Source organism: Cryptomeria japonica, chromosome 3 (assembly GCF_030272615.1).
Source record: "Cryptomeria japonica chromosome 3, Sugi_1.0, whole genome shotgun sequence".
Taxonomy (NCBI): Eukaryota; Viridiplantae; Streptophyta; class Pinopsida; order Cupressales; family Cupressaceae; genus Cryptomeria; species Cryptomeria japonica.
The window spans coordinates 549943673-549971593 of NC_081407.1; positions in this window are offsets into that span (position 1 = coordinate 549943673).

The following is a 27921-nucleotide window of genomic DNA, read 5'->3' on the forward strand; positions in this document are numbered from 1 at the left end:
TATAATAGGGGCTTGGGTTACACTCCAGTACCTAAGATCACTATCATTGGTACCCCTTCAAGTCCCTCCTTGGATGTTGAAGACTCTGATGAAGAGGAATTTCATGAAATGCCTTTTGAATATGAAGATGGCATATTATTTGACACCCATATAAACACTATCACCCCTGTAATCCCTTCCACTCCACATGAGCTACAACTTGTCCACCCTAAGCTTATAGATTGGGACCAACAAGACAAAACTGCTTTGGACATATTTGTCGATGATAATGCTCTCATGGCTCTCCTGACTATGTGTAATTAAGAAGACTACAATATAATTCATGGGATCCAACTACATGAGAATTAATACTTTGGTAGTCAGGTTAATGCTCTTAGTTCCAAAAAGGATACTAAAAAGAAAAATCATGATTCCTTCAGTGAAAACCTTCTAGAGGCACCTTGGGATGAAGAAAAAGTAAAAATAAAGGGCGTATCCACAAGTGAAAACCTCGATCAGGCACTTGAGGATGAAGGACTTGACCTCCCTACCATTGTTCCCTCACAAAAAGACATGTCAATTTTATTGATAGAGGAAACAAACACTATCAATATGGGCACTGAAGACACCCCAAAGAACGTGCTCATTGCTAAGTCCTTGTCAGATCAAGAGAAACAAAACTTCATCAATTTTTCTATTAGAAACAAAAATCATTTTTGCCTGGTCATATGTTGACATGCCAGACCTTGATCCCAACTTAGTAGTCCACAATCTTGTTGTTCATCTAGATGCTAAACCTGTAAAGCAGAAATTATGCAAGATGCATCCATATATTGCACTCCTCGTCAAAGAAGAACTTCAGAAAATGTTGGATGTTGGATTCATAAAACCAATAGATTATCCTGAGCGGGTATCCAACATCATGCTTGTTAGAAAAGCCACTGGGGGGATCCACATTTTCTCAGATTTTTAAGATTTGAATTAAATGTACCCTAAGGACAACTTCCCGCTCCCCAACATAGACATGATTGTAGATCTCATAGTGGGACATGAAATGCTATCACTTATGGATGGATTTTGTGGGTACAATCAGATAAGGATCACAGAAGAAGACCAACATAAAATAACATTCACAACACCATGGGGCACCTTTTGTTATCAACTCATGCCTTTTGGTCTCAAGAACACTAGAGCAACATATGAATGAGCAATGACAATAATTTTTCATGACCTTTTGCATAAAATCATGGGGGATTACGTGTATGATCTTCTAGGAAAGTCCAAGACAAGACATGAACACATCCCTATCTTAAGACAAATCTTTGAGAGATTAGAAAAGTATAAGTTGCACCTCAATGCCAAGAAATGTGTCTTTGGTGTTACATCTGGGAAACTGTTAGGTTTCATTGTTTTGCACATAGGCATAGAGGTTGATCATGTAAAGGTGAAAGCTATCATGGAAATTTCTCCCCTAAAGACTCTCAGACAACTACACAACCTCCAAGGAAATCTCTAATCCATCAGGTGCTTCATTTCATAGCTCACAGCTAAATGTCACCCATTTATGCACTTACTATGCAAGGATACCAAATTTAAATGGAATTGCCTGTTTCAAAAGGATTTTGAGAAACTCAAAGAATACCTCACATCACCTCCAGTTCTTATGCCTCATATGCTAGGACAACCACTCCTTTTGTACATATCAACAACCGTAGTGGCATTGGGGGCATTATTGGCATAGACAGATGATCAAGGAAAAGAGCATACCATATACTATATTAGTCACACATTAGTAGGGTATAAGCTCAATTATACCCCTATCAAAAGAGCATGCTTAGCACTTATCTTCAACAGACAGAAACTCTGACACTACATGCTTAACAATAAAACAAAATTGATTGCTAAGATCGACCCTCTCAAGTACCTCTTATAAAAAGTTGCTCTCACTGGGAGAACTACTAAATGGTTCATGTTACTAAGTGAGTTTGACATCGAATATGTAAATAGAAAAGCAATCGAGGGACACGTGATAGAAGATCAACTGGCCGATGCTCTGTTTCAAGGTAATCACCCTATCCTCACAAAATTTCCAGATGAATCCATAATGACTGTCGCTATGTCTTCCACATGGCAGTTGTATTTTGATGGTTCTTGCATGCAAAATGGATTGGAGGTAGACATTGTTGGTCACACCTCAAGGAGATTGCATCCCTAAATCATACAAGATAGCCCTTGCATGCACCAACAACATTGCAGAATATGAAGCACTAATCACTGGACTCTGTTTGGCTATCTAATGGAAGATATTGGAATTACATGTCTATGGTGATTCCCAACTTGTCATTAAACAAGTAAATGATGAGTACCAAACAAAATATGACAAGCTTCTTCCTTATTGTAGTATGGTTGAGGACCTCAACAAAAATTTTACATCAATCAAGTTTGATCAGATTTCACGCACAAACAATAGAGCTGCAGATGCAATGGCCACTATTGGTTCACTCCTTCAGATGATGACACATAGTCAGAAATGTGAGTTTTTGGTCGAGCAACTCCTCATACCAGCATATGACCTACCTGAGTCCGAAATGGTGTGTGTACTCATTGGTCCCAAATCCCCTTGGTATCAAGAGACCTTCACCTACCTAAGAGACAAAACCATCCCTCCCCACCTCACCAAAACCCAACAACAAACCTTTATCCGTCATTGCACCCACTACACTATCCTTGGAGACACCCTATTTTCAGAAGGCATTTCGATGGTTCCCTCCTAAGATGTCTAGACAAACAAGAGGCTGAATGGGCACTACACAAAGTGCACAAAGGTATCTGTGGGGCACACTCAAGTGGTCTCACTTTGGCTAAAAATCTCTTGCAAATGGGATACTACTGGCCTACAATGGAAGAAGATGCATATAATTATATGAAGAAATGTATCCCTTGTCAGAAGCATTGTGACAAGATTCATGCTCCATCATAAGATCTGCAACCTTTTATGACACCCTGGCCCTTCTCACAATGGGGGCTTGATCTCATTGGGAAAATCCACCCTTCTTCCTCTAATGGTCATAAATTCATTATCACCGCCACTGAATACTTCACCAAATGGGTAGAGGCCATCCCTCTTACCTTCACCATTGGGAAGCAGATCTTTGAATTCATTCCAAACTATTTAATTTGTCAATATGGAATCCCCAAAGTATCATCAAAGATAACGACAGACCCTTCAAGAATCAGGATGTTAAAGAGCTCTGTTAGAAGTTTGATATCTAGCATTGCTTCTCCACCCCCTATTACCAGCAAGGCAATAGTCAAGCTGAGGCTTCTAATATGACCTTAATCAAAATCTTTAAAAAGACAGTCAATGAAGCTAGCCATGATTGGTATCTCCAACTCCATCCTACTCTGTGGGCTTACCACACCTCCATCTGCACACCCACATGCACCACTCCATATTCCCTTGTCTTTGGCTCCAAAGTTGTCCTCCCTCTTGAGATCGAGATCCCCTCCCTAATGGTATACCTACAAAATATCCTCCTTGATGAGGAATATAGAGTTGCCAAGTTACATGAGCTAGAATTGATGGATGAAAGGCACCTCAAGGCCTTGAATCATCTCTAGATATATCAAAATCGCCTATGCTTGAGCTACAACAAGAAAGTCAAAACCCAAGAATTTGAAGTTGGTGATCTCGTCCTTATGGAAAATCAAAAAATCTTCAAGAAAGAGAAAAGAAAGGAAAGTTCGAGCCTAATTGGCTTGGACCTTATGTGATCACAACAAAATATGGGTCAGGGGCATATCAGTTGGCTACTCCCAAAGGAGGTCCCTTGGATGAGGCTATGAACATTATGCACCTGAAGATATTTTATGCCTAGTCCTAAGAAGGTCGCCAATTGTCTAAAATAAAAAATACAAAAAAAATCAAAAAACAAGAAAAAATACAAAAAAAAATGGAAAAAGCAAAAAATAAAAAAATCAATGCATCCATCAGTGAAAATCACTTTGTGGTGCTATGGGCAAGTACCTTGGTGAAAACCTATTCATAGGCATCAAGGCAAATAATATGGATCCATTGTCTATCAGGTCAGATTCTATCTTTCCCACCCACCCACCCGATGTCCATATTCTTTAATCCACTCCACTACATAAACCTTCTCCCATGACATCAATCACCTTGTTCGCTGCGAGTTTTCTCCTTCATTCTAACAAGAAAATCGATTCTACGACCCCCCCTCCACTAAAGGAAAAGGAACAAGGTTCCCTTGACCACCTCTGCAAATTTCATGATCCATTTTAGTATCCTCCACAATAGCCCTACCCGCTTCTCTCACTAAACTATCCTTAAAGGGTCAGTTATCCATTCTCCCCTAGCATATGACGATGATTATTTTCCTAAATCATGAATAAGGATCATCCCATCAATCTGAGCTTCTATCCCACTAAATTGAGCTTAATTCCCAGTCATGAGCTTAGGTTTCTTCTTGACTTGCACATTATCAAAACATTCATCCACATGTACTCCACCAAGTCTCAGCAGTCAAGTATCATATCTATACTCATGTGTCCATGTCGTCTGCTCTATTGCCTATTCACATCTATTAGTTACTCCTGCCCTTTAGGATGCATCCTTCCCCTATTTGACATTATATCCAAAAATCCTAAGTCCTACTCTTGGAAGGAGATGTTAGTTGGCCTTGTGCATTTTGTTTGCATGATTTGTTTTGTTTTCTTTGATTTGCATCACTTTGTCCTATGACTGTTCCTACCTATGGCTGCTAGGATCAATCTGTATCTTGGTATGTTATGGAAAGGGGCATACTGGGGCATGTTTTTGTGGTATGGTGTTTTTGAAGGTTTTCCCTATACGAACCAACAACCCCGTGTTTATCAACACTTGCATGGTTGTGTACAAGGCATACCTATTTGTCTGAGAGTTAGTCCACGCCTTGGGTTTTTCATGACATTCTAGTTCCTATAATCAGCAGTGTAGACTATCCTTGGAAAAATAAAAACTAGGTTTTCTCTCTGTATTTTGTACAACAAATCCCTTCCATCCACTCATCCACATTTCATCCTATCACTCTACATTTTGGAGACCTCAATTTATTCATTTTCCTAATTTTATCTAATCCTATGTTGTGGTACTATGATTGGCACATTCCAAAAAATCATCACTTCATTAATTGCATTGTCCATTTAGGTTGCATAATCATTAGTTTCATAATCACTAGGTTGCATAATCATTAGTTGCATTATCACTTTATTATCATAATCATTTTTTTTATTTAGTAGCATTTAGTTGCATTAGTCACTACAAACATGTAAACCGGTACATACAATCTTTACTATCTATTGAAACATATCTGCCATGCATGTTCACAATCAAACGTCTTGGGGTCATGATAATGTAATGTTAATTAAAGCTCATTCAAACATTAGCATCTCATATATCATCATTTAATATAAAACATTTGAAAATAATAACATTCAACACATCATGCATCAAAATCCAACACATCTTTCATTTTGGGACACTTTACAAATGATAAGAAATTTAACAGCCTAAAAAAGTAAAGTTCACAACAACAGTACCAGGTCACATCCGCTGTCAAATCCCTAGTCTCTGAGTAAAGTAAATTAGATATAATGGAAAAATCAACAAGTCTAGATCAAATTGTTAAGCAAATATTTGATCAGTGTGTCAAATTAAATGTAGAAAGTGTTCGCAAATGCACACTCCAATGAGACATTGTAGGTGATTGAAGGTTTTGTCATTAATGGCAACCTTACAATCCTATGACACCAGCAAGGCAATCCACCGGCACTAGCAAGATCAAACTTAACGTTGGCACATAGACCACCAGCACCGGCAGTAAAAGGAAGCATACCGACATAGAAGCCGACATGAATCTTGTTTGTAAATTATTTTGTTAATTATTGTAAAATCATTGTAAGCCGACTTGGAAAGTTGTAAAATGACTCATATGTATAATAGATCATTGTAGAACATTTTGTAATAGATGGAAGAAAATATATAGGCAAAATAAAGCAGACCTATTATGCGAATTATAGGTTAAGGGTTTATGTATGAAGTAGAGCTATAAACCGGTACTAGATCTGGCATAGTAGATGCTATTTTGAAGCAGTACAAGACATTGGATTTATATAATCCACTTTGTAAGTTAGTGAGACTTCCCATTTTGTAATTGAGTAGTGAGCTCTAGGCACTTGGCCTTCCTGCATGTGCAGGCCCCTATTGTAGCAGTAATATTCTCTTATTAGCGATTAAGTGAATATTGTGGGTCACAAATCCCACTGAGGTTTTTCCCACACTGGGCTTCCTCGTTAAACTACTGTGTTATGGTGTGTTTTCATGTGGTTGCTGTTATCTCTATTTATTGCATTATTTCTTGTTTACCGGTATATAGTATTAATATGCTTTACATGTTTTAAGTTAAGAAAATCTTATAACCGGTTAGATACTGATTCACCCCCCCTCTCAGTATTTGTGGGAATCCTAACAGAAAGTATTGTTATTCCATACTAAATTGCAATGAGATGATTAGACATTTTGGGTTAGGATTTGTTTTTTCATTATAGATTATGAATTTGGTCCCCAAGGCATAGCCTCAGGGATATCTTCTTTAGATCTCAGCACATAAAATTCCAAAACATGCACATCCACATGTATCCTGCATTCGTAAACATGCCAGCAACATTACATATCATATAATATATGCATATGCATCCATCCTGCATCACAAAAAGTTAGACAATATCTTTCGCATGCATCACATCAAATCAATAGTCATTGCATAATCATCCAATCATATAATAAAATAATAATAAAAGTCTATCAAAGTCCATAATAGAGTCCATACATGCATAGATGCCACTAAAAATCATATCTCATATATATCTCAAAAATTAGTGAATGTGTCAATCATAGTACAATGATATAAATTCCCGAAGGGTCAAAATACAATGTCACATACATAGAGGATAGCCCACACTCTCCCTATCCCCGTCACCACCTCCACCTCCAGCCGCACCTCCAGATGGTCCAACACCCCCTCTAGGTGGCCCCATGCCTACTAATTCGCCTGTCTGCTTGCTCTATGTGTTGTGTTGGTCTTGTGTCCTATGTGATCACATACTCTCAGTATACGATGTTTCTCTCTACTCTACTAGCACTACTCCATGATAAAAACCTCTATAATATGCGGCCTCCCGACTCAAACTCTCCACTTTTTGCTGCTGGCTAGTAAGGTCTGCATATACCTATGCAAAATTGACAGGCTCCAAAAGATGGTAGGCCACATCCCTCTCCCCCCACAATCTAACCACGTCTGCCTCTGCTCTAGATAATTGGGCACATAGTGCATCCATCTCCCCATCCATCATCTCTAGCTCTTCCCTTAGCTAGCCAATGGCTTCCCTACTCATGGCCTCCTCCAGCATCCGCTCTGTCTCCTCCCTCTCCTCCCTCAATGATGACACCTCCACCTGAGCCACCTCTAGGCTCTCTATTAGGTCCTCTGCCTCCCTCCATTGTTTATCCACCTCTAACAGCAAGCTCGCTGCCCTGGCCTTCTCTACTACCATATCCTCCTCCAAGCTACTTGTCCTCCCCTGACCAACCTCCAAGGCTTGTAGCTCAGCCTCCAGTCTCCTCTCCCTCTTCCTAGCCCCATCTCTCTCTCAGAGAACCCTATCATACTCTACCTGAGAGACCCATCCTACTTGTCCCTGTCCAACTTGCTCATCTTAGACCTATACATCTAGGATCATCATTGGCTCTGCACCCTTACCTTGCCCAGGTACCTACCCAATCTGTGCTACTGCTGGCCCTATCTGTAGTGGTCCCTCATCTAGAGTCACCTCTTGTCTCCTTCGGACCCTCTGACTAGCTTGTTGTCTACCTCCCCCTCCCCCTCCTCATCTCTAACCTCCTCCCCCTACTGCCACCCTATCCGCTGGTCCATCCTCATCCCCTCCTATGACCTCATCAATTGATGGTCATAGATCATCATCCTCTAGAACTCTGGGAATAGTGAGATGAACTCGCCTATGAGCATCCCACTAGCAGGTGTACATCACTAGAGAATCCTGGATCCTCACCCATCTCATACCACTCGCTCCAAACAATGGTGTTCGCTATCTCCCAGATGATCTGCTCCTCTAACAACCTAGGTGCCTATCCCCATGTCCCAACCTCCCACGTAATACGTGGGTATAGCCTCTCATAACCTACCAGCTCCTGCATTTGTCCAAATTGACGCATAACCCGACGTGGCACATAGTGCTCAATAACATAAACAGATCTACCAAAAAGCCAACAATCAGTCTGTACCCATGCTAGCTGCCAATTCTCCATCCACCTCTCACAATCTATATAGGGGCACCAATAGAAGAATATCATCTCATCAAATAAATACCTCCAAAACCACATGGCTCCCAAGAGGTGATAATGTAACAAACCTCTATATCTGTCCATGTATGGGAACCACCACCACCTATCCTGTCAACCTATCGACCAAGATATTGTAGTATGATCCCACACCCAAATGTGCAACATTGTAACCCTTGTACCTAGATTCCAGTAATCCTGGTATAAACATAAATGCATATCATGGTACAAATTCTCTAGCATGATTGCACCCCAACAGTATGTCACACAATCCTCAATCATATAATAGACAAATCTGGCCCATCCAATTGAGAATCCATGCCCAATCAGGTCTAGCATCATCCGTCCACTAATCAATTCACAAATAAATAGTACAAGCCATAGGATATGCCAAATCTGTATAGCTCGGCCTAGATGCATCTGTGTCCCCTCGATGGGTAGGGCTGTGTACTCACACACTTGTCATAGATAATAATCACCACCATCCAATCTATACTCTAGGATGACACCTCGGATGGGGATCTTCAAGATCCTCTAGACATTGAAAAGTGTGATGGTGGCCTCCCTAGTGGGAAGGTGAAAAGTGTAGGTCCTACTCTCCCATCTCTGCACTTGTGTGGTCATCATAGCGGTGTACACCCTGATCTTGGGCCATCTCCTAACAAATCCTAAGCCTACAATGTTGAGGATCTCTCTCTCATCTGACTGAAGTTGCCTATATAGTCTCATAGTCGGAGGCTAGTGCTCTCATGATGTAAGTGGCCCCTCATCCACCTGCACTCAACCAATTCAATTTGTTAACCTTCATAAACCTATTTTACCCTATCCTATCCTATCCTATCCTATCCTATCCTATCCTATCCTAGCTTATTCTAGCCTATTTTCCTATCTTATACCTCTCCTGGGGAACCTAGAAGCCCCCTTAACCCATTACTCACCATTCTTGATACTTAATTTTCCCCCTTTTTCTTCCTTGGCAGAGACGTTGATTCATCCCCAATGAAGGCATGGAAACCATGATGCATGCGTTGCGCCACAAGTGAAGATGTTGAAGTACTATCTCCACCCCTTATCTACCCTCCTTTTCCCCTTTAGCGCCTACGCTTGCATTGGACTACAAGCACTGGCATCGATCCCCTCCCTTGTCCCCTTTCAATGCCTACACAGACATTGTCTGCTCACAAAGATGTCGCACCCCCCCCGAAGATGTTTAAATGACATCAATGCCTCTGCCCTGCTAGATTTTCTACCTTATTTATTACCCCTAATAAATGAACTACGCTACTAAAACACAAAGTGGGGTCAGGGTACTGACTAGTGGGCCATATGCCTCTAGTCTCTCAAATCACTAGACTCTCTCTACATGATGCTCATGAATTAGAATGCACTCCATCTCTCTCCTAGGGCTCTGTGCTTGATGTGATCTCTAAAGGTGTATGTGACAATGACTCTTCCTTGGGCCCCGTAGTCCTTAGATGGCCCCCCCTATGGCCCTCTTTCTCACCTTCTCTCATCTCCCTTCTGCTTTCTTCACTGCATCATCTTTTTCACTTTTCTTTTCAAAAATTCTGGTTAAATTCTTGAGGGGGCATATACCACCTGCGTTTTCACATTGGGGCATTCTCTTCTTCTATCTTTTACCCACTGCCAATTTAGTCACTGTGTAAAAGAGGGGCAAAATGTAGATGTCCAAAATTAATTAAATTAAGTATTTAATTAAGTTTATCCTTTCTACATAATTAATTTATTTAATTATGCCAGTCCCCATTCTTTATAGTTTTAATTAAATCTTTAATAATCCTGTCACTATAGCCCAAATAATTGATCTATTTAATAAATCAGTTATTCCCTATTCTTCTAAAACCCTTTTAGTTAATTAACCTAAATTAATTGGCTAAATCATGTGATTCCTACAAATCACTTTTCTAAATTCTCATTAGCTTGACTAATCCTTCTAGAATCTTTCATAATCATGCTTAACATTATCCTTCAAAAAATTGTTCTCCCACTCATTCTCTCTCCTCTTGTCAAATCCTCCTACAAATACCACTTATTCCTTAATTCCTCATTATCTCACCTAATCCTCCTTCTTAATCATTTTCTAGTGGATAATCCCCATGATTATCCACCAAGTCAACTCATAGCCATTTATGGCTAAAATCCACTTGTCCCTTCCTCACCTTCCACCTTAAATGCACCCAATTGGGTAATTTCAAGGATTTCAAAATCTCACATTCCCCCATGCCTTTCACCTTCCCAAGGAATTTTAAATTCCTTTTCTCATTCCCCTTCCCCATGCATCTCATTATTTGTGAATTTTTAACTCCTTCATCCCTCAAGGAATTTTTAATTCCTTTTTGCCTTCCCTATGTACTTGAGGATCTCTTCCCCATGTACATTGTGGAGTGTGGAGACAAGAAATGCCTTTATGGGAAATATCTTGGTCTCCACACTTGTCATTTTATGCCCTCTCAATCCATGTGTCCCCCAAGTGTATAATGCAAGAGGATTATGGATTAATTATGATACCTATTTCCCAGGTTTTCATCATTATACTTCCCAAGGCACCACCAAAGTGGTTTTGACTAGAGGACAAATTATCTCTTTACCTTGTTTTTAAATTTGTTTATTTGGAATACTTTGGATGGAGATGGATAAGGATAAGGATATGGATAAGTGGATTTGGAAGATAATAGAAACATGGAAAGAGATGGAGGAAGGAATCAAGCATCAACTCCCTTGAATAACATGTTTTTGAATATGTGCTAAAATGTACCATGGATAAGGAAGGTATTCTCAAAGGTGTTGGTAGGGAGATGAGATGGATGAGGAGATAAAAGTGGGAAAAATTTATGCAAAGGATTGGATGAGAGGAATGGAAGGTTGGAAAATAGGTTTTGGATAATGGATGGGGTGTTAGAAGAATTGTGTATGAGTGGATGGACATGTCGACAAGATCAACATTGGAACACACCTTGAGGGGTGGTGGGGTGATGGGAAAGAAAAAGAATTTTAGATTTTGAAGTGTTGATGAAGGAGTGGATGTGGATTTTAGAACATAAGGACTCAAGATGTATGGACGAAGAGATGAAGGGTTTAAGATATTGAATTTATTAATGAAAGAAACTTTTGGAATAACAATTTTGGATGCCAATTTTGATTTTTTTTTGGGATGCAATGCTTCTATGAACAATTTGAGTATCCACATGGTTTTTAATTTTTTATTTTTTCTCGATGGGCTTTTGTGGCCTTTTGATTTTGATTTTTTTACTTTATGGGGCTTTGTGGCATTTTGGATTTTTTATTTATTTATGGGCCTTTGTGGCCTTTCAAATTTCTTTTTTTCTTTTGGATCATTTTTTGCTTTATTTTTGCATGTTGTCTACATGGGACATGTTGATCCTTGAATGCATGTGGGTTTTTAGACTTACAAATTTTACACTTGCAATCTAAATTGCTTTTGAGAGGAATGGGGTTCATGGATGGATAGGAGTGATGTGGAGGTCTTTTGGATGGGTTGATGGGGGTAGAGGGTTGGAAGGCTCTTAAAGATGTGTGCCTTTGCTGATCTTGATTTATGACAGGGTAAGTAGATTGTGAGCTAGGGGTGATATGGATAGTGGATGGAGGGATAAAAGGACCCAATATGGATGAAAGGGATGGAGGATTCAATTTGGAGGATGGGGAATGCATATGTTTGGGTTTAAATGGAGGGATGTGAGATACCAATGTCTCGAGAGTGATCTATGTAGATGAGGCCATAATAATTGGGATCTGATTTTATATGAAGGGGTTCTAATACACCTTGGTCATGAATTCCTAATCCTTTTCCATGATAATTCATGCTTTGGAATATATTTTACCAATGGGGTACTAATTGATTTTGAAACAAGATGCAAGTCTATTTTGAGGGGGATATGGTATGGAAGGAATGATAAGTTCATGGAGGAAACCAATTTGGATGAAAGTGGAGGAACCCATTTGACAAGTAAGGTGTTCATGAACAAATTGGGTATAAGTGATAGGAACTTTAGGAATATTAGGATCATGAGGGGTATTATGAGGGATGAGGAGATCTCAAGGAGGATTAAGATCATGAGTGGGATTAGGAGGAATGATGGGATCTTGAGGTGTACATGAAGGATTATGACATGGAGATGAAGGGATACTTTGACCTTGACTTGGAAGCGAATAATTGGATGGAGTGAAAATGGTGCTTTTCTCTTGATTTTGAATGGGATCATTGGATGGGATGGAATGGATACCATGATATATCTTAGGAAGTTGATTATGAATTGAATTTGGATGGACACTTTTCTCTTGAGATGGAAGGGGATCATCTTGAATGGAATGAAATAGATGGTGGGATCATCATGAGGTTTTGGGAAGATGGGATCTTGGTCAACAATTGGATGGAATGGGAAAGCCTTGAGATCTTCATCTTGATTCATTTTAGAACTTTTTTCTCTAGGGAATAGATGTAATTCCAACAATGGGGAATTATTTTGAATATGAATGTGGGATTATTTAATGGAGTCAACATTTTGGCATGATAGGATTGGACTTTGAGTAAGACTCTGTAGAGTGGGTTTGATTGGATTTTATGATGGCATTGCATCTAGAATTTTGAATTATAGAGGGAATTGGTATCAAGAAATAGCTTTTGGAATGATCCATTGCTAGAAATAGGTATATTATTTGGATCATGCTTGGAAATAGTGTCTTTCTCATTAGGTGAATTATTTAGATGTACCTTAATAGTAATGTCACCTTGATCAATAAGGTCTTGATGAAATTTTTCAATTTTATACAATTAGGAGTTTTATGTCCTTTGATCCTATGGTATTCAAAAAAATTTGTATCTTTCCACCATGTTGGTTTGATATGAGGTTCATAGTGAATAATTTTGGGTAATGTAATGATGTTTGATTGGATCCATTTTTTTAAGAAATATTCAATTAGTTCTCCAAGTTTAGTGTATTTTCGTGTTGATGTTTGGAGAAGGTTTTTATGGGTTTGTTGTCCATTTTTATTTCTCTTGCTTTGAGACCTAGTGACGAGAGGCATAAAAGAGACTCAGAGACTTTATAGATGAGATGCAAGCTATATGAAATCTAAAGATTATGTTTTTGGATTTTTTAAATGTTATAATTTTTTTTGGATTTTGGGGATTTTCAATTTTTTTTTGGATTTCTAAGGTTAAGAACATGCAAAAGAAAATATAACCTAGGAACGTTAAAGGAATATCTAGACCTTGGATAATGAAGCTTGGTGATGATTGCTTAGTCAAATTTACACTAGATTGATGAGTGCAAGAACAATGGATAGGAGGATAGACTAGAATGAGCCAAGATGAAGCACAAATCAATGATAAAAGTGTTGTCACTAAGGATTATGCCATGTTGCTAAGATGAGATCTCAACAATCCTGTGAAGCATGGAAAATCCTTTGAGCTTGTGGGTTGCTCATTATGAAGGTGAATCTGCAGAGTGAGTTGGTTCTCCAATGGATACCTCTTGAAAACTAACTTTTGATGGACAAAAGGATAGAAGGATAACTGGAATTTAAACCTATCCTAGGAGGAGGTAATACACCAAAATATAATTGAGATCTGCAACTTGTTTAACTCACAAAAAAATCTTCAACAAATAGACCTGAATCTCTCACAACTCAACTAAACATGTGATGCATAAGTATTTCTTAGAAAGGGTTGAACGTAATGCTCGTTTGTTGAAGGGAAACCAGTAGTTTTGACAACTACAAACTATCAAAATTAATTAGCACAATACAAGACCTGCACCTAACATGTATCTCCTTACACCAAATGCTAATTGAATGAGACAAAAATAGAGGATTTCATATATAAATCACATAAAATTAATCAAATCATTCATTCATGATACAGTACAAAAATTATTAAGAAGGAAAATGCTGCTATTTTATTTAAAAAGTAAAAGAATTGCTGCTACAAAACTCAGAAATTGAGTTACAATGCTTCATACCTTGCTAAATGCAAATGGTAGAGAGAAAAGAACTAACTAGAAAAGAATAAGATAGAAGAATAAATAAAAAGAGACTTCTTTCCTAACTGAAAGAAAGAACTGGGATTGAACTCCTAGAACTCAACTTGCACTATTGCTCCTCTTTCTTGTTTCTATCTTCATCTTACATGATTGATTTCTCTTGGGTCGAATTTGGTTTAAAATCATGCAAAAAGGGAGGTGGAACTGATGCAAACTAAAGTTTAGTGGGCTCAAAGTTCCTCTCAACTAGTGTATGACCCACGAGGAGTCAAAACTAATGTGGAACTACTAGATAGCTTTCATATCTCCCTCTTTTGAAGCCTTGAATTGATGGATGAGTTTAGGAATCCACCTTCTAAATATAATCAATCAACTTTTAAATTGATTGTTTGATTGAAAGGGCTTGTGGAATGAACCTAGAGTTTACTGAAGCTTTATATAGAAGTTTGACTATCACCACCTTCAATCCCTATCTTTGCTCTCTGAATTTGGATGCTATGTCATGGTGCCTTTTGAGCTACATCTTTATAAGGACTGTCCTTATTAACTTATGAGGCTTGATGATTTCTTTGAGATAGTGACTCATTTCAAAGAGAATAGTCACTGTCTTGACTCTTTGCTTACTATTATATACTCTGTTTTGGTAGAACATGGCTTGATCATTGTATCTTTCCCTATCTTGAGGTTACAATCTATCAATACATTGTCATAATGTCTTATAACTGTTTAACTCCCTCTTGGTGATTGCATTCTCTCTTTTGTTCTCTTTATTTATAATTTGATTCTCTTACAATATATTTTTAGCATTATCAACCTTTTCTTTGATCATAATGACTACTCACAAACATTGGCACACAACATTGCTCATTAGTCTCGTATAATTTTCTTTGATCTTTCATTTCTAGTTCGTGGAACTACTGTCATGACCAATCTCAAACCCCTCTCTATCATTCTTGAGAACCTTGAAGCACTTGAGGGTCTTTCTGTTTGACTGAGATGTAAGGGCCATATGACAAAGATATGTTACTATTTCCACAATCCATGAAAGTGTATCCCTTTGTAACTGTTGATGAACTATCCTCATATCTAGGGTTGTTTTGTCTCTGTTTGAGGGCTTCTATAGGTTAAATTTATCTTTTTATATTCTATAAATAGATACTACCATTGGTTTTTCTTAATGTCATGATGATTGGTGTTAGGGTGTCTACAAATACCTTTTTCCATTCACCTTTGAAAGGTGTTATTTTCTATCAGATTCATGGTCTCTCTATTCTTATTGACAGATTGGGAAGGCTCTATAGATGTAATGGATTTGCATCATTTATTTGAGCTCACTATCACATGTATCTCATTACTATTCTGAATACCTTATATAAGATCTTGTGAACTACAACTTGAAGATTGTTCTTGTTGTGTACTGAAGCTACCAATACATTAGGCTAATGATCATATTTGAAGGTTGATTGTCTGCATGATCTCGTAACTGTATTATATATTTGTGCAAATGGACTTATTTAATTATTCTTACTACCCTTATCTAGGGCTTGTATACTGTCTCATTTGACATTGGTCAATGCCACTGTTATAACTGTCTATAATTTTTTTCAAGATTATGATATTCAAGTAGTGAATGATGTTGAGTGTATAGCTTCCATCGGATTGAATACATCAATATATATATATATATATACATAAATATATATATATGCATATTTGTTTATAATATATATTAAATCAACATGGTCTAAACAATTCTGATAACTATCGGTTGCATTAGTTAAGACATTGTTGTTAACTAATGCGATGGAGGGGAGACAGAGAGTCATGTCCCCGTAGGGTCATGAATCTACATGGCATAAAGCCCCATAGAAGTCATGCCCCTATGTGGACATGACTCTTCATCCCCATATAGATATAGCATCGACACCTTCATCAATGCGATCAATAACAGTGGAAATCGCAAGTCTAAGAAAACCGTCGACATTAGAATAAAATAATATTGCACATTTATATTTAGATATAAATCAAATCTCACTTAAAGTCCATTCTTATTAAATATAACAAGACTATTATCTTCTCTATTTATGATGAGATTCCTTAACATGGTATTAGAGCCACGTTGGTAGAGAAATAATTTAAAAAAAAGACAATTTTTTTTTCAGGCTTGCAGTTAGAAGCAAAGGAAAGCAACCATGGTGAACAATGTTAGAGTGGAGGATAGAATTGAAGGCGCATCCAACTTTATCTCATGGAGAATTTGAATAACAACAATTCTTCAAGAACTCAAATTAGATGCATACATTGAAGAAGACACTAAGATGCCTGAAGATGAGCTAGAGAAAACAACCTAGAAAAGACACAACAACAAGACTAAGAAAATCAGAATTGACGTTGTTGAAGATCACATTCTTCCAACCATCTCAAATTCATATGAAATAAATAATGCAAGCAGATTTCTCACCTTAAAACAACAATTAATGCATATCTACATGAACAAAGGAGAATCAATTACATCTTATTTCATGAGGATTTTAGAGTTGAAAGACCAATTATCAACTATTAGAAATAATGTAGATGACTTGGAGCTATCTCTAATAGCACTTAAGGGATTACCATCCAGTTGGGAATCCTTCATTCAAGGCATTAGTGCTCGTCTGACACTACCAAAGTTTGATCAACTCAAGAATGATTGTACTCAAGAATAATCGCGGCTAATCACAAGAGGATTGGGTCCAAACAAAGAGGGAGAAATTAAAGCACTACATGTTAACACAAGCAACAAAGGGAATAAAAGGAAGTTCAAATGGAAAAGAGGAAATAACTACAAAAGAAGAGACTTCTCCAAGATTCAATGCTACAAGTGTGATAAATTTGGACACACTCACAGATTCTGTCCAAAAAGGAAGAAATCTCAAGCAACCATAGCCGAAGTTAAGGAAATAGATAATCCTCTATTTTTCTTAGCTTTATCAAGTGAACTAAACTAAAAAAAACATATGTGGATAATCGACAGTGGATCCTCTCATCACATAACCAAATTTAGAGATCAATTAGAAACCTTTGAAGGTCACTCAACTGAAGAAGTTACAATAGGAGACAATTCTGCCTATCCAATGAAAGGAATTGGGATATTCTCAATTCAGTTAAGAACAGGGATTACACTACAGTTGAAAGATGTTCTTTTTGTACCAGGTATCAAAAGGAACTTAGTCTCTATTTCAGGACTAGCTGATCAAGGATATCATGTCACCTTCCATGAAGATAAAGTTCTACTCTGGCCTAAAAAATTCTAATATAAAGAATGCTATTCCTATAGGATCTAGAGATGGTAGTTTATACAAATTATGTAATATTCAAAAACAAGAACTAAACCATGAAGTATCAAACTCTAATGAAATTTGGCATAGAAAGTTAGGACATCTTCGATTTAGTGCCCTACCTTCTTTAGGAAAGATTACCACAGGATTACCAAACCTAAAAACTAATCATGTTGGAACTTGTAAAGGATGTGCTCTAGGGAAGAACTCAAAGAGGTCCTTTCCCTCAAGTGAACACAAATCAAAGGTTGTACTAGAACTTGTCCACACTTATTTGTGTGGTCCAATGTCATTACCATCACTAGGGGGTTTCTTGTATTACGTGATATTTGTTGATGACTACTCTAGGAAAACTTGGATCTATTCCATAAAAATCAAGGAATAAAATAAAGTATTATGAAAATTTAAAGAATTTAAAGCCTTAGTGGAAAATCAAACTGGAAAGAAAATAAAGACTCTAAGATTAGATAATGGGGGTGACTACATCTCTGAAAATTTTAAATAATTCTGCATTTTTGTTGGGATTAAGAGGGAGTCTACTGTACCTTATAATCTTCAATAGAATGGAGTCACAAAAGGAAAAAACATAACCATCATCGAAGTCACTAAAGCCATGATGCATGATCAAAATCTACATTTATCATTTTGGGCCGAAGCCTCAAATACATCTATGTATATTCAAAATAGATGCTCTCATTCAATCCTAGAGAATATAACACCTGAAGAAGCCTTTACAAGAAATAAACTAGATTTAAGCCATCTAAGAATCTTTGGTTGCCATGTGTATATTCACGTTCCTAAAGAAAAGAGAACAAAGATAGAACCCTCTAGGAAGAAAGGTATATTTGTTGGCTACAATGAAACCACTAAAGGATATAGAGTCTATATTCCAGGGTGAAGATCTATTGAAACCAGTAGAGATGTCAAATTTGAAGAAGATGCTACTTATAAACTCTCCCTAAGTACAAAAGATGATCAAACCATAGAATCAGATGAAAATATTACAGTTGAGAATCAGAGGGAGAATAGCATAGAAAATCAGGAACTTCAATCACCTAATTTTGAGATTACTGAAAATCCTAACAACAAGAAAAAACCACTATGGGCAAGAAAGATGATTGAATAAAAAAATGTGGAACTTGATAAAATCTTCAAAGAGAATAAGAAAACAAGAAGTCAATCATGCTATGTTGCACTCATGACCGAACTTAGAAAATCTGAACCATCAAATGTTGAAGAAGCCTTAACATGTCAAGCTTGGAAAGAAGCAATGATTGAGGAATACCAATCTATATTAAAGAATGATGTCTGGGATATTGTATCTAGACCAAAAGACAAATCAGTTGTCTCATCAAAGTGGTTATTCAAAATCAAATATGCACCAGATGGTAGTATTGAAAAACACAAAGCTAGATTCATTGCCAAGGGTTTCTCTCAAAAGGCTAGAATCAATTACGAAGAGACATTTGCTCCAGTTGCTCGATATACTTTTGTGAAAACAATCATTGCCATTGCAGCTTCCAAAAAGTGGAAAATATACCAAATGGACATAAAGACCACATTTTTGAATGGTATTATTGAAGAAGAAGTATACATAGAACAATTTGAAGGCTTTACTACATAGGATATAAACCTATATGTGTGTAGACTTAAAAAAGCTCTTTATGGCCTTAAGCAAGCTCCCAGGGCATGGTATGGAAGGATAGATAGTTATCTCTCCAAACTAGGATATTCCAAAAATGAAGCAGATTCTAACATATACTTCAAAATATTGGATGGTAACATGTTAATACTTGTTATCTATGTTGATGACTTGTTGATAATAGGAGAAGATCACCTCATTGAAAAATGAAAACAAGATCTTGTGGCTGAATTCGATATGAAAGATCTAGGTCTACTGCACTATTTTTGTCATGCCCAAAATTTAGGGCAAAAACGGAACAATTTTTTTTTAAAAAACTTACTAAATTAATTAACAAGTTCACTCTCGCGACAAACGTTAGTGAAATTTCCATTATTAAATTCGAGCTAATTCTGAAACGAGCTAAGCATCGATTAATCGCAAATTTTTAATTGCGGAAAACCTGCTGGTTAAATTCTACCTCCCAGAGACACTTAGACAAAAGGTTTATAAAATTAATCAAACTAAAGGAAATAGGAGAGGTATTTTAATTTTATCTCCCGAAATGACTATTTAGTCTTTTCAAATCTTTTCTTTAAATACCTCTATATAATTTAACCAAAATTAAAATCAGTATTAAATAAATATATACATATATACATATTTGATTATGCATATATTTATATATTTATAATTTAATTACTTATACAAAATGCTCAAATAAATTCATAAAAATTACATATATATATTCCCATATATATATATGGAAATATATATATATACATATATTTTACTTAAATGGTAGATATTTTAACTCTAAATTTTAATTACCATTATAATGTCCTCATTAAAATCCATATTGTTACCCAACCCTAATTAGGGTTCTAATTTCTTTTATAATTATATACCACACTAAATAATATACTTATTTATTTATTTTTATATTTAAATTACCCTAGCCCCTTTCGGGCTAGGGATTAACCCTTTTTTTTCTTTTTAACAGGCGAGTTACATGCTGGGCCGAAGGCCTAACCAGCGGCCATGAATTCCAAGTTGTAGGTCACGGGGGGGGTTTCGAGTGGCGGCTGGCCGCGCGCACCACTGTGTGAGCGCACAGTGGCGCCGCGGCACCACTGTGTGGCCACACAGTGGCGGCCGCGGCTGTCCACTGTGTGCCCACACAGTGGGAGCCGCAAGCGGCTCCCCTGTGTGTGCACACAGTGGGCGCCGCACGGGCGTCCACTGTGCGTACACACAGTGGAACCCGCGGGGTCCCCAACATAAATTTTATTTTTTTTAATTTTTTTTTTTTTTTAAAACATTAACATTTAAATATATATATATATATAAATATATAAATATATATATATATATATGTATATATAAAAATATATATGGTATTTACAAAAAAATAACATGCGTAAATAACAAGATAAATTTAATTCCAAATAAAATATATATATATTTTTTTAAAAGGCAATTATTACATGCAATTTTTTTTTACGCTAATATAATAAAGAAAAAGATAACATTAAGTTTAATCAAAAATAGAAATATATATATATATATATATATATATATATTCATTTATAAAACTAGCCTTTAAATCAATGTTATCAAAAATACAATTCAAAGTATTTTATAAAGGTACATTATACTTTTTCTGGAAATAAAGAAATCCATTTATATATATTTTTTTAAAATAGAATATTCACTTAAAACAACTTTTTTTTTTATAAAAAAAAAACATAGAAATCTATCAACAACAATAATCTTTTATTTGCCACAAGTGAAACACAATTAAAGTCTAAATGAAAAAACAAATCTTTTATTTCTTTCCATAATACAAGAAGCTTTTTGCATGCAACACCATTTAACCCCTTTTTTTTTATAAACCAGATGTAGAAATAACAAGCTTTTCTTTCTTTAAAACATCTCTAAAATATTCTACCAAATTTACAGAATGATTTATCTGAACAGTCACAACATTAAGACTTCAAGTCTACTAATACAAAATTTCAACTTGCTTCTCCTTTCTCTTGAATTGAGGTATTTATTTACAACAACTTTAAACATACATCTGCAACTGAATTCAAATATCTTCAAATACAATCTTCTGAATATCTTTCATGAATCCTATCCCCTTTCTTCTGAATTTCCTGCATAATAGAAAACACAAAACTGACCACGGAGTGCTCACCTCCCAGCCTAGGCTAACTGGTAGCCACCCCCGAGCTCGGAGAACCAATTCCTAGACGGGTAACAAACAGGCAAACACAAAGGAACACAAAACATACAAATATTCCAGACACATTCCCAACCTGGTTTTCACAGCACCACACTCTGGTGGTGAACATTTTCAAAGGGTGGTAGTGGACCAAATACCCTGAGGAGAATCTGCAAGTATGTAATAACAAGAAGCCACCTCATGGCACAAATAACATATCAAAATCTCAACCCCATAAAATTCCTTATGCCCCCCAAAGGCATTCTAGCCTTATAACCCTCCTTATGACCCCCATTGCACAAACAGGCCATGCAGCAAGGGTCACACAAAGATCCCTTGTGATCGCTCTCTAAAGAGAGTCTCTCACTCGAGGGCTGTCACTGCTACCACCCTCAAGATCCTCTTCTCTCCCAAGAGAAAGAGAGATCTTGAGAAAACTCCCAAAACACTTTCATCCATAAAACAAAACCAAAAGATTTTCAAACATTCGTTTTCAAGAATACAGATTCTCTTATTCAACAACTTTCAAAAATAAACAAAAAACAAGTCATTAAAAGTAAAAATGAAACCAACCTTAATCTGCCCAAAGGTAATAATGATATCTGAAGAAGAGCTGCCCAATCCACAATTCTTTATTTTCCTTAATCAATTTCTTTATCCCATAACATTATTTTCCAAATTTTCTTCTGTCTCCAAAAATGGAGAGTGGGTGATTAACCAGCTATTCCCAAAAATCTTCCTTAAGAAGCTCACTCTCTGAGTTCTCACAGGATTCTCAAAAAAAATCAACAAAAAGAAGGAAGAAAGCAAAAATGCAAAAAGACTTTCCTTCCAAGAGGGAAAATCTGGATTTGATTTCACTTCAATTTTCAATTTTCGCTCAACTCAAAAAAGCCAATTTTTAAAGCGTTAAAAAGATCATAATAAGGTAGAAACTTGCCTAAAATTACCCCTAACCCCTAGGTATACCTTATGGGCTTCAGGAAACCCTAATAAACTACCCCTAGGTGTTCATTTAACCCATTTTAAACCCCTCTGAAGTTTATTTTCGGGTCAAACATAAGTTGACCACTCCAAATATTATATTCTCAAAATATCTTTTTGACAACACATTATTTTATTTAAAATTAATAATAATTAACACTTTCCCATCAAGAGACAAGATAAAATATTAAAATTTAAATCCACACATGTGTCAAGTGACACTAATAAAATACTTTTACAAAAATAACATGAAATTGTCTCTTGAGGTTTTTACACAATAAATTTAAATAACACATAACACACACATGCAGCATATACTGATACGAATAAAATACAACACAACGGGGTGTTGTCTCTCCAAATAGACAAACCCTGGCTTTACGAACATACATAAGTCTAGGTTTGGTTCTCCGTAATTTTCCATGGTCACATGGTGAATTTCCTGCGCATCTCAATTTACACATTAGTACTCCCAAATATTCATATAAAATATAATTCAATTATACAACAATGCACATCATTACTTGCATACAATTTTCATCTGCACAGATTGAATACATCTTTTGTCAAGCAAATTCACATAAACAATTTTCTATCCCAATTCACATAAACTAAACATACATCATAGCTCTATTTTCAAAGTAAAGTCCTGCAAATTCATTAACGACATCTATCATTGCAATATCATTCTATCTAATAATCATGTAGTGTTCTATCCCATAAAGCATGTAAGTAAATCATCAAATCATAGCAATGTTATCCAATATCCTGGAATCATATAAGTTCTAAGTCTCAAAATGCATCAAAATAAAGTATCCATAGTAGTCTAAAATATAAAATCCACTGAATGTCAAACTAAGTCGAGGTGAGGCCTCACATCCTCCCCCTCTAGGCATGAACTTCCTCCTGGAGTTCATCAAAGAGGTGAGGGTACTCTGATCTCATACGTGCTACGTCCTCCCATGAAGCCGTAACCTCATCATAACAGTCCCACTGGACCCTAACCTGGTCCAGCTCTCGACCTCGAAGGGCCAATGTCCGGCGTGCCAAAATGCGAATGGGCTCCAAAGCTAGCTGCCCGTCCGACTCCACCTGCAAGGCATCCCAATCTAAAATGTGAGACTCATCATAGATATATTTTCTCAAAACTGAAACATGAAACACATCGTGGATGCGTGACAGGCTAGGTGGCAAAGCTAAACGGTAGGCAACTGGGCCTATCCTCTCCAGAATCTCAAAAGGTCCAACAAAGCGAGGTGCGAGCTTAGAACCCTTTCCGTAACGGATCGGACTCTTATGCGGTCGCACTCTCAAGAAAACTCTGTCTCCAACCAAGTAACTACGATCAACCCTCTTTGCATCGGCATACTTCTTCTGTCTATCCTGAGCCTCTCTGAGACGCTGCCTAATCAAATCCACCTGCTGTTCCATATCTCGAACTAACTCAGGACCAATAGCAACTCTATCCTCTATGTGATCCCAGCTCAAGGGCGTCCTGCAAGGCCTGCCGTATAATGCCTGGTAGGGTGGCATCCCCAAAGAAGTGTGATGCCCATTGTTATAGGCAAACTCCACTAAGGGAAGATACTCCTCCCACCGGGTCTGATGATCCATGACATACATACGAAGCATATCCTCTAACACCTGATTGACTCTCTCTGTCTGACCATCTGTCTCCGGGTGATAGGCTGTACTGAAATTGAGCTTTGTGCCCATAGCTGCCTGTAATGACTTCCAAAAGGTAGAAGTAAAAAGAGAATCCCTGTCAGAAATAATCTTGCGGGGTACGCCATGTAGTCTAACAATGTCTCGCAAGAACACCTGTGCTACTGCTGGAGCTGCGAATGTAGTACGAACTGGTGAAAAGTGAGCTACTTTGGTCAACTTGTCAACTGTCACCAAGATAGCATCATGGCGACGAGAAGACATAGGGAGACCAATGATGAAATCCATGGATATAGTATCCCACTTCCACTCTGGTATAGCATGAGACTGAAGCAACCCACCTGGATGGCGGTGCTCCGCCTTTACCCTCTGACACTCGAGACACCGAGCTACTATCTCAGCAATGAGCTGCCGCATTCCCGGCCAATGATACAACTGCCTCAAGTCTGCATGCAACTTCTTAACCCCGGGATGCGCTGCATAAGGAGCTCTATGAGCTTCCGAGACAATGAACTCTCGCAACTCTCCGGAGGAAGGTACATAAATGCGCCCTCTATGGCGTAATAGTCCATCGGACTCCAAAGAATAATCCACATATTTCCCTTCTAGTGTGACCTGAGAACGTAACACCTGACAAACCTCTGCGTACCATCCATCCTCTGACAAGTGCCGAAGTATACGGTCCCTCAAGTCTGTGCCCATGGATATGGTGTAAACCTCATGACGTCTCCTACTCAAGGCATCTGCAACTACATTTTCCTTTCCCTTGATGTAGTGAACGTCAAAATCATATTCGCACAAAAACTCCATCCATCTCCTCTGACGTGCATTAAGGTTCGGCTGAGTGAAGATGTACTGAAGACTCTGATGATCTGAATGCAACTCAAAGTGATGTCCTAAAAGGAAGTGTCTCCACCTCACAAGTGCATGCACTACTGCTGCGAGCTCAAGGTCGTGAGTGGGATAATTAAGTTCATGAGTCTTAAGCTTCCTAGATTCGAAAGCTATGGCCCTACCACCTTGCATAAGAACTGCCCCTAAACCCTCTAAGGAAGCATCGGTACAAACCATGAAATCAGCTGAAGGATCTGGTACAACAAGGATAGGAGCGCTAGTAAGTGTCTTCTTGAGTTCCTGAAAGGCCTTCTCGCACTTTTCTGTCCACTCAAATTTCTTCCCTTTACGCTGAAGAGAGGTAATAGGGTGTGCGACTCTGGAGAAACCTTCGACAAAACGTCGGTAATATCCTGCTAAACCCATAAAACTCCTGACCTCTGTCACACTGGTAGGCGCTGGCCAATCCATAATAGCCCTAATCTTTGATGGGTCAACTGAGATCCCATCACCGGAAATAACATGTCCAAGGTACTTGACCTCAGATCGAAAGAAAGCACACTTTGATAGGCTGCCAAACAACTGGTTATCTCGCAAACACTGCAATACCTGTTTCAGGTGCTCCTCATGCTCCTTCTCATTCCGAGAATATATCAATATATCATCGAGGAACACAATAACAAAACGGTCCAGAAAGGTACGGAACACCCCATTCATGAGACTCATAAAAACTGCTGGGGCATTCGTAAGTCCAAAGGGGACTACGGTAAACTCATAGTGACCATATCTAGTGCGAAATGCGGTCTTGTGGATATCACTTTCCACTATTCTCAACTGATGGTATCCTGACTTCAGATCTATTTTGGAAAAGACTTTGGCACCCTGAAGCTGGTCAAATAAATCATCAATTCTAGGCAAAGGATATCAGTTCTTGATGGTTACTTTATTTAGCTGCCGATAATCCATACACAATCGGAGAGATCCATCCTTCTTCTTAACGAAGATAACTGGTGCACCCCACGGGGATACGCTAGGACGGATATGACCCTTCTCAAGAAGTTCCTCAAGCTGAATTTTAAGTTCATTAAGCTCATTTGTGGTCATTCTATAAGGTGCTCTGGAAACTGGCTCGGCTCCTGGTACTAGGTCTATATGAAAATCAATCTCTCTACGGGGAGGCATTCCCGGTAACTCTGAAGGAAATACATCTGAATATCCCTGAAGGATAGGATGGTCATCGAGCGATGTTTCTTTTTCCTCCTCTTCTCCTCTGTCACTGATAGTGATAGCAAAAAGCTGACATCCCTTCCGCATGCTCCGCTTGAGCTGCATTGCGGAGATCATACGAAGAGACACGGGCCTCTGAATTCCGGTGATAACTATGGGCAAACCATGATCATCCTCACACTCGATCTTTTTCAGGCGGCAATCCATCTTGGCTCTGTGGGCATAAAGCCAATCCATGCCAAGTACGATTCCATAAGATCCAAGTGGAGTCACTCTAAGGTCTACTACAGTGGTGGTCTTGCCAATCTGCAACTGACATGCCCTAACTTCTGATTCCACTGACACTCTAGCCCCTGAAGCTAATTCCACTTCCCAACTGACACCCTGCCTATTTGCCACTAGCCCGCAACGCTCCACAACCAACGGAGATATAAAGGAGTCAGTAGCTCCTGAATCAAACAAAATAGATACATTGTTACCTCTGATTATACCTGAAGATTCGATAACCGTGGCCTGATGATCGGCCTGGCGGTTGTCAACCGCTGCGAATACTCTATGGGACCTGCCCATATCACCGACTGTCGGCTCTGAAGCGGCCATCCGCTGACTCCCTGCTACCTGTCCCTGAGGGCAATCCCTCGCCAAGTGCTCCATGGCTCCACAAGTAAAGCAAGCACCCCGTGCCTGGAACTGGGCACCTTGAGGCCTGGAAAATCCTTGACCTCCTGTCCTACTGGATCCGCTGTACCCACCCCTGGAGGACTGCTGAGTCCCCGCCGGCTGTGTGTACTGCCCCTGTGCTCTCTGATCACGTTTCTGTCCCTGAGTCTGCCACTGCTTGGGCTTGGAGCCCTGCTGATACTGTGGAGGCTTCTGTTTCTGGTTCTGTGGTGTCTGTTGTGGAGGAGGGGGTTTGGAGAACCCCTGAGAATTTCGGTTGTTCCCCTTCCAATGTGGTTTCTGGAATCCATAGGTCTGCGGTGCAGGATTTTGATTCTGATACCGATCCCTATTGTCCTGTGGTCTAACCTGAATTTCCTCGGCAATCAGTGCCTTCTCTACAGCAACCCGAAGGCTCTCTGGAGCGGACATCCTAACAGGCCCGGCTATACCGGCATTCAATCCCCTGATGAAGCGGTTTACAAGAAGTTTCTCATCCTTAAGATAATCTACATATGGCAACAACTCAAAGAATTTACTCTCATACTGGGTTACTGACAAGCCTTTTTGTTGGAGATCATGAAATTCGTCTATACGACGCTGCCTGAAGTGCTCTGATAGGTACCTCTCACGGAACCTCTCGGTGAATATCTCCCAAGTGAGTGTATCAGGTACAAGTCCGCATTTGTACTCTTCTTGTCTCCACCAAGTGGAGGCTGTTCCTCTCAGAAGATGAACTGCAACACGTGCTTTCATGTTGCTCTCATAAGAACGCAACGCAAAGCACCTCTCAAGACTCAGAAGCCATGCCTCGGCCTCTACTCCATCTGTAGAGCCTCCGAAGGATGGCGGTTGGAGGCGCATGACCTCCCTGATGAGATCCCCTGGATCCCGACGACCTCTCTCAAAATAAACTGGTTCCACCACAGGAGGTGGTCCTGGCATATGCACTGACTCTGGCTCATTACCAC